This window comes from Physeter macrocephalus, chromosome 5 (genome assembly GCF_002837175.3).
Source record: "Physeter macrocephalus isolate SW-GA chromosome 5, ASM283717v5, whole genome shotgun sequence".
NCBI classification, from domain to species: Eukaryota; Metazoa; Chordata; class Mammalia; order Artiodactyla; family Physeteridae; genus Physeter; species Physeter macrocephalus.
The window spans coordinates 107,253,638-107,269,317 of NC_041218.1; the positions used below are offsets into that span (position 1 = coordinate 107,253,638).

Here is a 15,680-nt window from a genome sequence, read left to right on the forward strand (position 1 = left end):
TAAAGTATTAGAAATCTGATTCTGGAATGTTATATTTTCCTCTTTCCTCACACAGACAGACACAAACAAACGTATTTTAGTGTTAACTGTAAATGTGATCAGCCCTCCCCCAAAGCATACTTCCAAGCTCCAAGTTTCTTTTTCATTCTGGACATTACACTAAGCCAAAGTATAGTATTACCTGTTTTGACAGTCATACAAAACTGTTAACAAAATAATTCTTATCTTCTGTGTCTGAGCAACATTTTTCAGCAAAGCATTTTGAGCATGATGACAAGAACAAAAATAAAATGGCAATTAGAAAACATATATATGTAAGGTCAGGACTCTATATTTATATCTACTTCTTTACCTTGTTTATGACTGGATCATATTTCCTGTGTTTGGAAGAATATGCTTTTATAAAAACCTTTTATCATGAATCTGAATAGTGAACTTTCAAAAGCTCCGTTCCCATCAGAATGTCATGTAGGACGTGGCAAAGCACATACATGTCCTGCAGGGCAGTGATTCTCAAGGTGTTGTTGGACCAACAGCATTGGCATGTGCTTGTGAGATATGCAGATTCTCAGGCTCCACACCAGACCTAGCCAGCAAGGGTCTCTGGAGTTAATGCCCATGACTCTGTGTGCTAACAAGCCTTCCAGGTGAGTTTGAGAACCGCTTCTGTGGAGAAGTGGACAGTGGTTTACACTGGCTTTCACGTTAGAGTATCCAACTCTTATAAATCCTCCTCTCTGTGCTCTCACCCAGCTCACATTTCTCCTTGCCCTTAAAAAAAAAAAATCACAAAACAGAGTAAACTACATTGCCAACTTCTTGCTTAAATGCAGTGACACAAGCTCTTGCACTTTCCTCCAATCTACCTGGAACTTCCACCACACACCTTGCTTACAGGCTCTGTACTCAGAGGAAGACATCCACCCTGACCCCCATTCCTGCTCTAGCAGAGGGAGGTGTTTTCTGAGCCTCACTTTTCTCATCTATAAAATGCTGATAGGAAGTGATGCTACTGTGCTGCGTTCATAAATTTAACACCAGCATTCCAATAAAAATGTGGGCCCGTTCTGACTCCCTGACTGGGGTCCAGAAGAGGCAAAGGGAAAGGGGTGAGATCCAGCTTTGAAGTCTGTGTAGTTAGTGACTTTAGCACACAGCATTCAGCACAGTGTCTGGGCCAGGGTACGCAGGTGATGAAGGACAACCCCCCACTTAGTTGCCCAGGGGAAATCCCAGGCAAAGGAGCGTTGATTTGCTTTTGCTTGATTCTGATGCATGTTGGTTGTCACCACTGCCTTTTCCAGAGTCAAACAAGCCATGCTTCCTGTGATCTGTTTAATCGATGTGCCTGTTCCTTTCATTTCTCCTGTTTTCCAGCTCTTTACTCTTCCTGAAACATTGCCAGCCCCACCCTGACCATCCGGGCCACATGTTTTCTCCGTGTCTGGAGAGGTGAGGTCATCTCCAGGGCCTTGGGGCAGAAATGCATCTCAAGAACGATGTTTCCTTAAACTTCTCCCCTATCTCAGCTGAGAATTCCTTTTTCCTATAACTGTCTTTCATTTCTAGTGTGACAATCAGTCTCCTGGCAGAAAAGGCATAAACCAAATAGGATTTGGAGCAGTTTCGATTTTCCCCAGTTTCTGTGAAAGCTGCACTTGTGGTAACACGCTCTGCTGCTGAGAAGCTGGGCACCCTTGGGCAGGTAACACACATCCTCTGTGCCTTAGTGTGTTTGTTATACAGGGATGCCAGGTACAGTGTAAAAGCAAAAACATCCAGATAGAAGACCATTTACATGTAATTTCATTATTACATTCTGAGGTTCCTCAATATTTTCCACTTGGTTTTCCATGAATTTTGAGAATGTGTGAGTTGATATCTGCATGCTAACAAGATAGTACATTGCAAAGGCATTGAAGCCATATTCTATACATTGAGTTACCTTAATACCAACTGAATGATTAGGAAAATTATTTTCTTTGCAGTGCTCTGTTTCCTTACCTCATAAATGACATTGAGAATACAAGAATGCTGCTACCCATCCCACAGACTTAATGGAATAGTATAAATAAGTGATTGTCACACTGTCTGCCATATCCAAAGCACACAGATGTTAGCAAGTACTGCCTACTAGAAAAATTTATTCGAGTAACCTATCTTTAAAATTTTTGTCATCTTCTGATTCTTGAAGTTTTGAAAGTCTTTTTTTTTTTCGCAGAAAACAAGGGGAAGTTTGAATAAAGATGCAAATTAGTCTATGGCCATACCATTTTGAATGCGCCCGATCTCGTCTGATCTCAGAAGCTAAGCAGGGTCGAGCCTGGTTAGTACTTGGATGGGAGACCACCTGGGAATACCGGGTGCTGTAGGCTTGGGCTTCCCTGGTGGAACAGTGGTTAAGAATCCACCTGCCAATGCAGGGGACATGGGTTCAAGACCTGGTCCTGGAAGATCCCACATGACACAGAGCAGCTAAGCCTGTGCACCACAACTACTGACTGCACTCTAGAGCCCATGAGCCACAACTACTGAGCTCGTGTGCCACCACTACTGAAGCCCGTGTGCCTAGAACCCGTGCTCCACATCAAGAGAAGCCACTGCATTGATAAGTCTCACTGCAGCAAGGAGTAGCCCGCATTCGCTGCAACCAGAGAAAATCCCACATGCAGCAGCAAAGACCCAACGCAGCCAAAAATAAAATAAATAAAATTTTTAAAAATGCCAATTAGCACAAATAAACACATTAAACTCATAATTTTTGCAAATTTAACTGGAGTGAAAAATGGATTTTCATAGAAATTTATAGGCTGATTTTTTTTTCAATTAAAGAAGTTTGAAAAAGTGCAAACCTCTTAAATATTTATGAAAAGCCAGCTTAACTTTTTAATCTCCTATTATTAAACTATCCATTAAATATTATCATAAAAAAACTAAATAGTAACATATAAATGGATACTTCACACTTCAGAAATGTATTTAAGTAACATGATACAATATTAGAAGCAAGACATTCAAAATTAACATCATAAAATAAAAGATAGCCAAAATATTAATAAAACATAATTTTATGTCCCACAATAGTATCTCTGTGAAGCAGTTGAAAACAAAGAGTAAACACGCCATTCCTTCATTTTTAATTTCCATTTTCAATTTGATGGAAAGAGAAATGCAGGGACTGTCTCTTAGTTTTATGTGACAGGTGCTCTGAGTGATGAAAAAAGCATTTGAGAGGGATTTTCCTACTGAGGCAAATAGAGAAACATAGGTTCAAATAAGAAGACACAAACCACAAGCCAGAGACGTAAGTATCTAGCAGAATGAAAGTGCCTGCATTCTCTGATTGGGTCTGACAACCCTGTTGATGGACTGCTCTTTGGAGTTTGTGGGCTGCTCCCCAGGTGAGGGCTTAGCACTTGGAAGATACATCCATCTTTGTCATTTATTGAGGTCACTTATTTCTTTCCCTTAGTGACATCTCTTTCTTGGATATGTTGTACAGAATGAACTGGCTGCTCAAATTATGGCCTCATGTCTTGACACGTTAAGTGTGGGGTGGATTAAAAGGGAAAGTATTTGTAACTGGAAGATGAGGGAAGTGAAGGGCAATAACTATGCTTTATTGAGATTTACTGTGTGCTAATTACCTTTAGAAACTTTGCCTGCCTTATCGTACTGAATTCTTCCATTGCCACCGGGAGTAAACCCAATTGAAGATGAGGAGCTGAGTCTGTAAGACCCTTTGATGGTACCCAGCACTGGGTTAAATGAGAAGGAGCTGACAAGGACCTTCAGGCAAATGTCCATTCCTCCAAGGTTTACTTGGGGTCAGAGAATAAACTGCTGCTGATTTCAAACTATACTATAGAGCCGTACAAAAACAGACACATAGCTCAATGGAACAGAATACAGAGCCCAGATATGAAACACACCTAGGGGCAATTATGCTGTGACAAAGGCAGCAATAATATACAATAGGGAAAAGACAGTCTCTTCAACAAATAGTGTTGGGGAGACTGGAGTTACATGCAAAAGAATCAAACTGGGCTACTCTCTCACACCATGCACACAAATGAATTCCAGTGGATTAAGACTTACATATAAGACTTGAAAACATAAAACTGCTAGGAGAAAACATAGGCAGTGCTTTTTTTTGGCATCAGTCTTTGTTAATTTTTTGGATGTCTTCTCAGGCAAGGGAAACAAAAGCAAAAATAAATAAATGGGACTACATCAAACTAAAGAGCTTTTGCACTGCAAAGGAAACTATTAACAAAATGAAATGTCCTCCTACTGAATGGGAGAAGATATTTGCAAATATTCGATAAGGCATTAATCATCAAAATATGCAAAATATACAAAGAACAATAAACAATAATGAAAATATATGTCAACCCCTCCCCCCAAACAATCGGATTAAAAATTGGGCAGAGGATCTGAATAGACATTTCTCCAGGGAAGACATACCAACAGCCAACAGGTACATGAAAAGATGCTCAACATCACTAACCATGAGGGAAATGAAAATCAAAACCACCATGAGATATCACTCCTGTCAGAATGACCATCATCAAAAGACAACAAATAACAGGTGTTGGCAAGGATGTGGAGAAAGGGAATCCTCATGCGTTGTTGGGGGGAATGTAAATTGGTGTAACTACTATGGAAAATAGTATGGAGATTCTGCAAAAACTAAAAATAGAACTACCATATGATCCAGCAATTCTACTCATGGGAATTTATCTGAAGAAAATGAAAATACTAATTAGAAAAGAAATATGCACCCCTATGTACATAGCAGCATTATTTGCAAGCTATATATAGCCAGTTATAAGATAAATAAGTACTAGGGATGTAAATGTACAACAAGATGAAGGTAACACTATTATATGTTATATATGAAAGTTTTTTTATTAGTTAATTAATTTATTTTTGGCTGTGTTGGGTCTTTCTTTCTGTGCAAGAGCTTTCTCTAGTTGCTGCAAGCAGGGGCCACTCTTCATCGCGGTGCGCGGGCCACTCACTATCGCGGCCTCTCTCGTCGCGGAGCACAGGCTCCAGACGCGTAGGCTCAGTAGTTGTGGCCCATGGGCCTAGTTGCTCCGTGGCATGTGGGATCGTCCCAGACCAGGGCTCGAACCCGTGTCCCCTGCATTGGCAGGCAGATTCTCAACCACTGCACCACCGGGGAAGCCCTATATGAAAGTTTTTAAGAGAATAAATTCTGAGTTCTCATCACAAGAAAAACTATTTTTTCAGTTTCCTTATTTTGTACCTATATGATATTATGGATGTTCACTAAACTTATTGTGGTGATCATTTCATGATGTATGTAAGTCAAATCATTATGCTGTACACCTTAAACTTATACAGGGCCATATGTCAATTATATCTCAATAAAACTGGAAGAAAAATTGTTTTAAATAAAAATAAATTTTAAAAATACCTTCCTTAGTTTACTATCATCTTTAAATTAGAGTTGGTGTCCTTCCCCAAACACAAACAGGGGTTATCTTGCCTGCATTCTAGTGGCTTCCATGATCAAAATGCTTTTAGGATGTTTCCAGTCTTCAAATTTTGCTCCGAGACGTTTCCATTAAAAGATTACCATGGATAGTGCATTGCACCTTCACATGTCATATTTCAGGTAGCTTTTCTAACATTTATTTCAATAATTTATTTTAACAATATCTATTTAATTCATCCACAATGTATTTCGATTAATGTATTAATCACATATGTTTTTTCTGCAAATGTTTAGGCAATTTTTTGTGCTCCTCTAACATCTAAATTAACTCACTCATGAAACTATCCAGGATAGTGTCTATTTTGGAATATTTATATTTGTTTAAATAACATTTCCAAATTCTAATTATTGATGTATTTAGGCTTTCCACCTCTTTGTGAATATGCTCTCACATTCTATACATATATATATATTTAATCCTTCTGATCTATATTACTCTATTTTTCTGCAACAGAGCCCCATTTTGGGGTCATGAATCCACTTTTCTTCCTTCTTATTCTGTGTAACTTGAGTTTGGCAGTTACCCCTACATTGAATTTAAGGGTGTGATTCAAGCAGGAAAGTTACAGGATCAGTTTCCTCTGGCCTCAGGGATTGTTTAGATACGTGTGCTCATCTCAATTAGAGAAAAAGTAATATGGAAACATCCTTATAATCGATTGGAATGAAACATGCTTTATTTTCTTCTGCACATTTTTTCCCTGTATTGCTTAAAATGCATTAACCTGTATTTCTAAAGCGAGGCATTGTGGTTGATGAGGAAGAGAAAGCTCTTGCTAAGATTTTGGTGAAAGAGAAGCACCAGGTTTTGGATTAACTATGATAAAACATCTTTTCTTATCATCCCATCAGCTTGTCACCATGGAGATCATCAGCACACACTAAATTTCTCTACGCCTTTCTGATTACCTCAGTGAGGCACAAGGCACAGTTTTCTGCACATATTTCCAATCCCTTTCTATGGCAGTCACTGGGGATCCCCTCTACTTGTCTCCTCTATTTGGTCTCCTATTTCCTGTTTCCCATGTATTCCTCCTTCTTTCCATGGCACATACACTCCGGGACCATCTTGAGCATCTTGATGCAAGGTAAGTGCATTTTTGGAGATCTTGTCCATCTGAACATGTCTTATTTTAGTCTTCCTTGACTGATACTTTGGTTGGGAATACAATGGCAGGTAGGAAGTCATCTGTCTTCAGAAATTTGGAGGCACTGCTTTCGCCCTCATGTTGCTGTTGACGAGTCCAATCTTTTCTCTCTATGGATCTTCTAAGGATCCATAGGATCTAAGGATCCTTCTAAGGATCCTAAAGATCTAAAGGATCTTCTCTTTGTCCCGGGCCTGATATAATTTCTTAAAGGTATGCCTTCATTTCTGTCTATTGAACTGTCCATTCTGAATGCTTTGTGGACCCTTTCAATCTGCCTAACCAAGGTCTTAAGGATAGGGATAGAAGAGGATAATTAATTAGCCAGTTTAGAAATCCCACTAGGGAATTAAGAACACAAAGGGAATTTTAAGGGAGTTTGGGAAACTGCTGTAAGCTAATGACCATTCAAGAGAAGAATCCAGTAACTTAGCAACAATCTACACTACGTTGAAGGAAGACAAGGTGCATCCAAGTGCCAGGCACACTCAAGCCCCAAACCCTGATAGTTAAAACACAAGACAATAGATATGGGCTCTGAATCTTGTTCCATGAAGTTGGGGAGTTAATGGTCCTTGAAGAATAGCACTTCTGCATGTAGCCAAGACAGGAACATAGGTGAAAGGGGAAAGAAACTAGGTGAAAGGGGACATTATACTGAAACCTAAGATGAATTACCATATTTTAGTATATGTCACCTCACTTTTGCTAATATACATATGATTTAAGTAGTACCATGGCAATCCCATTTAGACCATATAGGGCCAAAGGAGGAACTAATGATGTAAGCCTTGAAGTCTGCCCAGGAATGAGGAAGAAGGTGGTCTTCTCCCCTCTACACTTTTTCTTTGATTATAAAAATGTAGCCCTCTTTGTTCTCAGGGCTGCATCCCCTTGCCTGCCAGCTTGTATCAAAAGCATCCTATGCTAATAAACTTGCTCTTTGCCTGCCTCTTTGCCTCACTCTGAATTCTTTCCAGGATGAAACAAAAGAACCTGAGCTTCTGTAAGTCCTAACACCAAGTGAGTGGTTTCAATCAAAAGACAGTGGGTTTGAGCTCCTAGTCAGGGATCGTGGGTTCAAACCCAATCTGAGGTGTGCATGGGTTCAACTCCCAGCCGTGAGTTCAAGTCCCACCCGAGAAGGAGTGTGGTTTCATGAAGTCCTGGGACATTGTTTTGCATTATTTATCAAAATTTATCTTCTCTTTTGTCTTATTATTTGAAAGCTGGTGTTCATGTGTTTATCCTTTCTTTTTTCACTTGAAAAAAAATTTCCCATGTCTTTACCACCTCTTTTACTTTTTGCATTATTTTCTGAGATATTACGTCAACCTTATTTTCCACACCTTCTTTTGATTTAACTTTTACTTTATTTTTTATCATGGCTTTAATTTACAAAGGTTTTCTTTGTTGTTCTTAGAGAGTTATCTTTTTAAAAAATCCTGCTATTATAGTTTTCAAAATTTTCTTCCTGTAGTTTTTCATTTCCTTCATGTCTCTAGATTTTTTTCCTGTTTCTTTATACTTCTGTTATCCAAGAAATAGGATATATTGATATACTGGAAAAACTTGAAAGTCTTCTCTTGAGTAAGAGTGAACAGTTGAAAAGCTGACATAATGTTCTGAACATTGGATGAGAAGAGGGCTTCCTGTCCCTGAACTTCACTTGGGATGATCAGGGAGGGTTTTTGCTGGAGATTCTCTGTTCTTCTTCAGCATGGTGAGTTCTCCAGGAAGAGTCTTCAATCTCCTGTGTGGACAGTGGTGGGCTAGCTTTCAGTGGTCTAGGACTTGCATGCAGCATTTGTATATAGATGAACACTTAGTCTTTTGATTTAGGTGGGGTACCTTGGCCCTCCCCTGTGCCTGGGGTCCCAAGTACAGAGGTCATCTGACTACCTTCTTTAGAGAACGAGCCTTGTATTTGTTGGAGGGGGAAGGATGGTCAACAAGCAGCATGTAGCGGGTGAAGGCGTTTAGCAACCTTTTTCTGAAATGACTTGAAACTGTTCCTCCATATTTCATGTTCTTGATGCTTCTACCTCAAGTGCTTTAATCATCTATGGTGAAAATAAAGGATCTACACTTGCCCCACCAAAGAGCTGTGCTGTCCTCTGACTGCTAAACTGGATAGGACTTGTCCTTCTGCTTCCCACCTTCCCAAAATTTATCTCCTTTACTTCTGTGGTGTCCTTTCCTTTGTGGCTGCTGTGGACTGCATTGTGTTTCCCTCTAAATTCATATGCTGAAGCTCTAACTCTCTATATAAATGTACTTGGAGAACGGGTCTTTAGGAGGTAATGAATATTTTAGAGAAGGGGTCCCTATTATGATAGGCCTGGTGCCTTTGTGAGAAGAGGGAGACAGTAGAGTTTTCTCCCTCTGCCATATGAGGACACAAGGAGATGGCAGCCCTGAAATCTGGGGAGAGAGCTGTCACTAGACACCAACCCTACTGGCACCTTGATCTTGGACTTCCAGTCTCCAGCACTGTGAAAACATAAATTTCTGTGTTTCTGTTGTTTAACCACTTGATATATATACATAATGCTTTTTTTATGGCAGAGCAAGACTAATACAGTGCCATTATATTTTCTAAAGAAGGAAGATAGATAGATCTTAACTGGAGAGAATGAGATTGGATGTGTATAGTGAAGGTAACATCTTAATTTAGGCTCTGTAAATTAATTTTTTATTGAGGCTTTGCACCTTGAAATATTGTTGGAGTGTGTTTTATATGTGTTTTTAATACTTGATTATACATGTTAAATTTACTTTTATGAGGAGCTGACATTGCAGCAATTGTATTGGGACTTAAAAATATATTAAGAAGCTGAATTTGACTTAAGTAGAAGCTGAAAGGAAAATAGGAACTAAATTTTACAGCATCTGTTGTAACAGATGCTGGGTAGATGCATTATATTTGCATGCTGATTACCTGAAATGGTACCTAGGAACTTAGGACAAAGTGGGTGCTCAATAAACTTTTTTGAAAAGTTGATTCATGATAAATAAATAATTCAATAGATGCTAGACTCAAATGCAGACACAGGCTAATCCAGTTGACCCTTTTTTCCTCCCTCCCTCCCTCCCTCTCTGTCTTCCTTACCGCTTGCTTCCTTTCTCCCTCCTCCCTCTTTTCTTTCTTTCTTTCTTTCTTTCTTTCTTTCTTTCTTTCTTTCTTTCTTTCTTTCTTTATTTCTTTCTCTCTTTCTTCCTTTCTTGCTTCCTTCCTTCCTTCCTTCCTTTCCTTCCTTCCTTCTTTCCTTGACCTTCTGTGTTTATGGCACTTTTAAGTTCACAGAAAAAATGGAGGGGTAGGTACACAGATTTCCCATATACTTCCTGCCCTCATACATACTTAGCCTACCTCATTATAATATCCAGCACCAGAGTGACATATTTGCTGCAGTTTATGAACCTACATTGATACATCAGAATCCACAAGGTCTGTAGTTTACATTATAGTTCCCTCTTGGTGTTGTACAATCTATGGGTTTGGACAATTGTATGATGGCAGGTATCCATCATTATGGCATCACACAGTATGTTTCCTCCCCTAAAAGTTCTCTGTACTCCACCCTTCCACTCCCCAACCCCTGGCAACCACTGATCTTTTTACTGTCTCCATAGTTTTGCCTTTTCCAGAATGTCATATAGTTGGAATCATATAGTATGTATCTTTTCAGATTAGTTTCTTTCACTTACTAATATGCAATTAAGGTTCTTTCATGTCTTTTTGTGGCTTGATAGCTCATATTTATATTTAGTTATATTTAGTTTTGTAAGAAACTTCCAAACTGTCTTCCAAAATGGCTGCACCATTTTGCATTCCCACCAGCAATGAGAGTTCCTGCTTCTCCACATCCTCCACATTTGGTGTCAGTGTTTTGGATTTTGGGAATTCTGATAGGTGTGTAGTGGTATCTCATTGTTGTTTTAAATTGTATTTCCCTGATGAACATCTTTTCATATGCTTATTTGTCATCTGTAGATCTTCTTTGCTTAGTTGCCTGCTAAGCCCTTTGACCAATTTTTTCATTAGGTTTTTCATTTCCTTATTATTGAGCTTTAAGTGTTCTTTGTAAATTTTGAATAGCATTCCTTTATTCATTGTGTCTTTTGCAAAAATTTTCTCCAGTCTCTGTTTATCTTCTCATTCTTTTTGTATTGTTTTCACAGAAGTTTATCATTTAATGAAGTCTTTTTTAACAAGTATTTCTTCTATGGATTGAGCCTTTAGGGTTGCATCTAAAAAGTTATCACCTATGGTGGCCTTTGGATGAAGTCTTTCAGACTGTCTCTAGATTTGCTCTGGTTTTGGTGTAGTCAAGTCCAGGCAATTTTTATATTCCCCTGGTGAGCCATTTTAGTTTGGTATAGTCAAGTCCAGGCAATTTTTATATTCCTCTGGTGAGCCATTTTAGTTTATCCACTTACAAATATCTAGCTAATATAGATTAGATAATATCTAGATATATTTGTATTTTCTCTCAGTCTCTCCAGCATGTCTTTCTTCTTGATACTAGATGAAAGCTGGTGACTTGAAAATGTGAATGCCTCATTTTCTATAAAGAGTCAGACAGTCAAATTATGTGACATTGGACATTAGTCAACATCTCTGAACTTAGGTTCTTTCTCTGTAAATATACATGATTGTATATGTCTTACAGGGCTTTTTGAGGATGAATGGAAATGATGTTGAAGAATATATTTTGAGGGAGACCTTCAAGACTGCAGAGGAGTAAGATGTGAAGATCACCTTCCTCCCCACAAATACATCAGAAATACATCCACATGTGGAACAACTCCTACAGAACACCTACTGAATGCTGGTAGAAGACCTCAGACTTCCCAAAAAGCAACAAATTCCCATGTACCTGGGTAGGGCAAAAGAAAAAAGAAAAAAAAGAGAAAAAAGAATAGGTATGGGACCTGCCCCTCTGGGAGGGAGCTGTAAAGGAGGAAAAGTTTCCACACACTATGAAACCCCTTCACTACCAGAGACAGGGGTGGTGGGGGGGGAGATTCAGAGCCACGGAGGAGAACGCTGCAATAGGGGTGCAGAGGGCAAAGCGGAGAGATTCCCGCACAAAGGATCAGTGCCAACCAGCACTCACAAGCCTGAGAGGCTTGTCTGCTCAAACGCTGGGGCAGGTGGGGGCTGGGACCTGAGGCTTGGGCTTCAGAGTTCAGACCCCAGGGAGAGGACTGGGGTTGGTTGCATGAATACAGCTTGAAGGGGGCCAATGCACTACAGCTACCCAGGAGGGAGTCTGGGAAAAAGTCTGGAACTGCCAGAGAGGCAAGATACCATTGTTTCACAGTGCACGAGGAGAGGGGATTCAGAGCACCGCCTAAAAGAGCTCCAGAGATGGACGCGAGCCATGGCTATCAGTGCCGACACCAGAGATGGGCATGAAGTGCTAAGGCTGCTGCCGCAGCCAACAAGAAGCCTGTGTGCAAGCACAGGTCAATATCCACACATCCTCTCCCAGGAGGCTGTGCAGCCTGTTACTGCCAGGGTCCCGTGATCCAAGGACAACTTCCCCGGGAGAATACATGGTATGCCTCAGTCTGGTACAACATCATACCGGCCTCTGCTGCTACAGGATTGCCCTGTATCCTGTACCCCTCCCTCGCCCTGGCTTGAGTGAGCCAGAGCTCCCTAATCAGCTGCTCCTTTAACCCCATACTGTCTGGGCAGGGAACAGACACCCTCAAGTGACCTACATGCAGAAGCAGGGACAAATCCAAAACTGAGCCCCAAGAGCTGTGTGAACAAAGAAGGCAAAGGGAAATTTCTCCATGCAACCTCAGGAGCAGCTGATTAAATCTCCACAATCAACTTGATGTACCTTGAATCTGTGGAATACCTGAATAGAGAGCGAATCATCTTAAAATTGAGGCAGTGGATTTGGGAGCAACTGTAGACTTGGGGTTTGCTTTCTGCATCTAATTTGTTTCTGATTTTGTTTACCTTAGTTTAGTATTTAAAGGTTATTATCATTGGTAGATTTGTTTATTGATTTGGCTGCTCTCTTCCTCTTTTATTTATATATATATATATATTTTTTTTTTTTTCTTTTTCCTTTTTCTCTTTTTGTGAGTGTATGTGTATGCTTCTTTGGGTGATTTTGTCTGCATGGCTTTGCTTTTACCTTTTGTCCTAGGTTTCGGAATCCCCGTTTTATCTATTTATTTATGTATTTTAATAGTTTTTAGCACTTGTTATCATTGCTGGATTTGTTTTTTAGTTTGGCTGCTGTCTTCTTTCTTTTATGATTTTTTATTATTCTTATTTTTAATAATAAAATTTTATTTTAATAACTTTATTTTATTATTATTTTCCTTATTTCTTTCTTTTTATCCCTTTTCTTCTGAGCTCTCTGGCTGACAGGGTATTGGTGCTCTGGCCAGGTGTCAAGCCTGAGCCTGTGAGGTGGGAGAGCTGGGTTCAGGACAATGGCCCACCAGAGTCCTACCAGCTCCACAAAGTATCAAACGATGAAAGCTTTCCCAGAGATCTCCATCTCAATGCTAAGACCCAGCTCCACTAAACCACCAGCAAGCTACAGTGCTAGACACCCTATGCCATACAACTAGCAAGACAGGAACACAACCTCACCCATTAGCAGAGAGTCTGCTTAAAGTCATAATAAGTTCACAGACAACCCAAAGCACACCACCGAATGTGGTCCTGCCCACCAGAAAGACAAGATCCAGCTTCATCCACCAGAACACAGACACTGGTCCCTCCACCAGGAAGGCTACACAACCCACTAAACCAACCTTAGCCCCTGGGGGCAGACACCAAAAACAATGGGAACTATGAACCGGCAGCCTGCGAAAAGGAGACCCCAAACACAGTAAGTTAAGCAAAATGAGAAGATGGAGAAAAACACAGCAGATGAAGGAGCAAGGGAAAACCCACCAGACCAAACAAATGAAGAGGAAATAGGCAACTACCTGAGAAAGAATTCAGAATAATGATAGTAAAGATGATCCAAATCTTGGAAATAGAATTGAGAAAATACAAGAAGCGTTTAACAAGGACCTAAAGAACTAAAGACCAAACAAACAATGATGAACAACGCAATTAATGAAATGAAATATTCCCTAGAAGGAATCAATAGCAGAATAACTGAGGCAGAAGAACAGATAAGTGACCTGGAAGATAAAATAGTGGAAATAACTACCGCAAAGCAGAATAAAGAAAAGGAATGAAAAGAATTGAGGACAATCTCAGAGACCTCTGGGACAACATTCAATGCACCAACATTTAAATTATAGGGGTGCCAGAAGAAGAATAGAAAAAAAAAAAGGGACCGAGAAAATATTTGAAGAGCTTATAGTTGAAAACTTTCCTGGTATGGAAAAAGAAACAGTCAATCAAGTCCAGGAAGCACATAGAGTCCCATATAGGATAAATCCAAGGAGAAACAATCCAAGACACATATTAATCAAACTATCAAAAATTAAATACAAACAAAGAACATTAAAAGCAGCAAGGGAAAAACAGCAAATTGCATACAAGGGAATCCCCATAAGTTTAACAGCTGATCTTTCAGCAGAAAATCTGCAAGCCTGAAGGAAGTGGCAAGACACATTTAAAGTGATGAAAGGGAAAAACATACAACCAAAGTAACTCTACCCAGCAAGGAAATCATTCAGATTCAACAGAGAAATTAAAATTTTAAAGGCAAGCAAAAGTTAAGAGAATTCACCACAACCAAACCAGCTCAACAACAAATGCTAAAGGAACTTCACTAGGCAGGAAACACATGAGAAGGAAAAGACCTACTATAATCAACACAAAACAATTAAGAAAATGGTAATAGGAACATACATATCGATAACTACCTTAAATGTAAATTAATTAAATGCTCCAACGAAAAGACATAGACTGGCTGAATGGATACAACACCATATATATTCTGTCTACAAGACACCCACTTCAGACCTAGGGACATATACAGACTGAAAGTGAGGGGATGGAAAAAGATATTCCATGCAAAAGGAAATCAAAAGAAAGCTGGAGTCGCAATTCTCACATCAGACAAAATAGACTTTAAAATAAAGACTATTACAAGAGACAAAGAAGGACACTACATAATGATCAAGGGCTCCATCTAAAAAGAAGATATAACAATTATAAATGTTGATGCACCCAATATAGGAGCACCTCAATACATAAGGCAAATGCTAACAGCCATAAAAGTGGAAGTCGACAGTAACACAGTGATAGTAGGGAACTTTAACACCCACTTTCACCAATAGACAGATCATCCAAAATAACAATAAATAAGGAAACACAGTCTTTAAATGATATATTAAACAAGATGGACTTAATTGATATTTATAGGACATTCCATCCAAAAACAGCAGAAAACACTTTCTTCTCAAGTGCTCATGGAACATTCTCCAGGGTACATCATATCTTGGGTCACAGATCAAGCCTTGGTAAATTTAAGAAAATTGAAATCATATCAAGTACCTTTTCCGACCACAATGCTATGAGACTAGATGTCAATTACAGGAAAAAATCTGTGAAAAATACAAACACATGGATGCTAAACAAGTCACTACTAAAGAACCAAGAGATCACTGGAGAAATCAAAGAGGAAGTCAAAAAATACCTAGAAACAACTGACAATGAAAACAAGATGACACAAAACCTATGGGATGCAGCAAAAGCAGTTCTAAGAAGGAAGTTTATAGCAATAGAATTCTACCTCAAGAAACAAGAAACATCTCAAATAAACAACCTAACCTTACACCTAAAGCAATTAGAGAAAGAAGAACAAAAACCCCCCAAAGTTAGAAGAAGGAAAGAAACCATAAAGATCAGGTCAGAAATAAATGAAAACGAAGTGAAGGAAACAATAGAAAATATCAACAAAACTAAAAACTCGTTCTTTGAGAAGATAAACAAAATTGATAAACCATTAGCAAGACTCATCAAGAAAAAAAGGGACAAGACTCAAATCAATAGAATTAGA

The 15,680-nt window shown here is 39.2% G+C and overlaps 1 non-coding gene across 1 annotated transcript; it reads left to right on the forward strand.

The window, feature by feature from the left end:
• Positions 1-2,256: 2,256 nt before the first annotated feature.
• On the forward strand, positions 2,257-2,375 carry LOC112061966 (5S ribosomal RNA). The gene has a single exon (XR_002890469.1). It is a non-coding gene; the product is annotated as a 5S ribosomal RNA (ribosomal RNA).
• Positions 2,376-15,680: the final 13,305 nt, after the last annotated feature.